The 2367-nt window shown below is 43.8% G+C and overlaps 1 protein-coding gene across 1 annotated transcript in view; it reads left to right on the top strand.

Annotated features, from left to right (window-relative positions):
* The first annotated feature begins 361 nt into the window (after positions 1–361).
* The window catches only part of slco2b1 (solute carrier organic anion transporter family, member 2B1), a 42801-nt gene continuing 40795 nt past the window's right edge, over positions 362–2367 (top strand). Inside the window, exon 1 of the mRNA XM_078266836.1 lies at positions 362–470. The gene's annotated coding sequence lies outside the window, so the exon portion shown is untranslated. The remainder of the gene's footprint in view (positions 471–2367) is intronic.

Here is a 2367-nt window from a genome sequence, read left to right on the forward strand (position 1 = left end):
ACACTTATTCTGATGTTTTTGTGGCTATTCTTGAGTGTTTTTTTAATGTTTTTTTGGCGTTTTCCATGCTTTTTATGCTTTATGCTTTTTCATTGTTATTTGATTCATTTGTTCTTCACTGGGTCTTATTTTTAGTTGTTTATTTTCTGCTTGTGAAGCACTTTGTGACTGTCTGTAAAAGCTGCTTCAGTACATAAACTTCCTTCCTTCTATTTCTCATGTGCCCAAAACAACACACCTACATTTCCCACAATGCAGCTGGACGGATTCACGTTTCTCAGACTCTCGTCCTGCCTTCAACACCCAGGGTTCAGATTCCAGTTACTCCTCCTCCTTCTCCTCCTCCTCCTCCTCCTCCTCCTCCTTGTGTGTGTGTGGGGTGGCAGAGCGAGGACTCTGAGCTGCTGGGAGAACTGGAAGTTTTAGTCCAACACTACAAGAGGAAACCAGAGGAAACTGCAGCTACCACAGTGAGTCTAAATCTGTTATTACTGTCTGGGATCCTTTCAGGTTTCTTACTGGGACTACTGGGGGACTACTGGGACTGCTTCTCTCACTCTCCCAAACTCAAACACTGCAGACTCTCAGATCTGTTCACTCCTACATATGCAGGTTAAATCAGAAGCTCAGTCACAGCTCTGGGCTTAAATCAAGGCTCTGGGCTTAAATCACAGCTCTGGGCTTAAATCAAGACTCTGGGCTTAAATCACAGCTCTGGGCTTAAATCACAGGCTCTGGGCTTAAATCACAGCTCTGGGCTTAAATCACAGCTCTGGGCTTTATTCTAGACTCAGACTTAATGTTTATATCCCAGCTCAGAAGGTGATTAAAGCAGCTTTCTTCCATTAAATGAAATATTGCAAAGGTACGGCTGTTTAATCCCAAGAATATGCAGAAGAACTGCATTTATTTCAAGTAGATTAGATTACTGTAATGCAATCTGAACTGAACTCTGCTTCCAGGTTTAACTCTTGTGTTGTCTTCCGTTGGACCGTGCACTTGTCGTCCTCCCGGGTCAAAACCCCAAAAAATCCACACTTTTTCTGACGATTTTGGAGCTTTTTTCAACACTTTTGGAGCTTTTTTCAATGTTTTTGGCGGGTTTTTTTGTTGCCGTTTTACACTTCTTTTCACTACCATGTCACACTAACACCAACTAACTAATCCTTGAGTTAAAAAAACCCAGAAATGATGAATTATTTAGACTGAAGGCAGGTACACAGCGGGCTGATAATCGGCCGTCTGACAGTCTGGCGAGGTCGGTGCCTCGAGTCTGGTCGGTGTGCTCCGTGCTGTTGTCTGTCTGAGGGGCCGTCGACCTTCATTTGGGCTAATTTGACATGTTGAATCGGGGGGGCGGGCACTGCCGGCAGTCTGACTCAATGAGCCATCTGATTGGTGGAGAGCTGACCAGGAAACGAGGAGCGAGATGAGCGTGACTAGAGTCTCTCAAAACCTGACGAACATCTTCTAAACTGACCTTTGTTGATCTGAAATGAAGATTCAGCAGCTGCACGGCCTGTTTCTCTCTTCAGATGTTTTCAGAAACACGTTACGGTGAACTATTTTAGGACGATATGAGATCGTGTTCTGTCGCGAGTCGCCATCCGGAAGCAGCAGCCAGACCCACGTGACGCGTTCGTCCAATCAGCTGCCGGTTTTCATTTTTGGGCGACAATCCAGATTAGCGCCGCCTGCTGTTATGGAGACGTATTACGTCTCGTCTCTTCGGTGTTCTGAGGAACTTTTTGGACCGACTCGGGGAGACCGATCAGTCACACTGGCTTTCCTGCCGACGGTCGGCCGTCTGGTTGGTGTGTAACGGCCTTTATATTAAAGGAAGGATCATCACAGACTGGTATATGTCAACGTTCAGTGCGGATACTGTTTCGAAACATTTCAGTTTCTTTTTCAAATGCTAAAACATTTAACAAAGCACCCCAAATTCACACCAATGAAATTAGAGATCCGATCTTTTGTTGTACTTGCGATGCATGTTGTATGGAATCATCCATTCATGTTATTTTTGGTTCATTAAAAGTAGGAAGTTAAAAAGAGACCCATATTTCTGATATAGACATTTAGAAAATGGACAACATGAGGGTTAACTAAACAACTAGAAAAAGAAAGATAGTTTCAGCTCCCAGTTCTCTGATGTGTTCACTCCTACATCTTGAGTCAGGTAAAATCAGAAATCACAGCTCTGGGCTTTATTCTAGACTCAGACTTAATGTTTATATCCCATCGCAGAAGGTGATTAAAGCAGCTTTCTTTCATTAAAGGTCCCATGGCATGAAAATGTCACTTTATGAGTTTTTTTTTTAACATTAATGTGAGTTCCCCCAGCCTGCCTATGGTCCCCCAGTG

The sequence above is a fragment of the Sander vitreus genome, chromosome 13 (genome assembly GCF_031162955.1).
Source record: "Sander vitreus isolate 19-12246 chromosome 13, sanVit1, whole genome shotgun sequence".
NCBI lineage: Eukaryota > Metazoa > Chordata > Actinopteri > Perciformes > Percidae > Sander > Sander vitreus.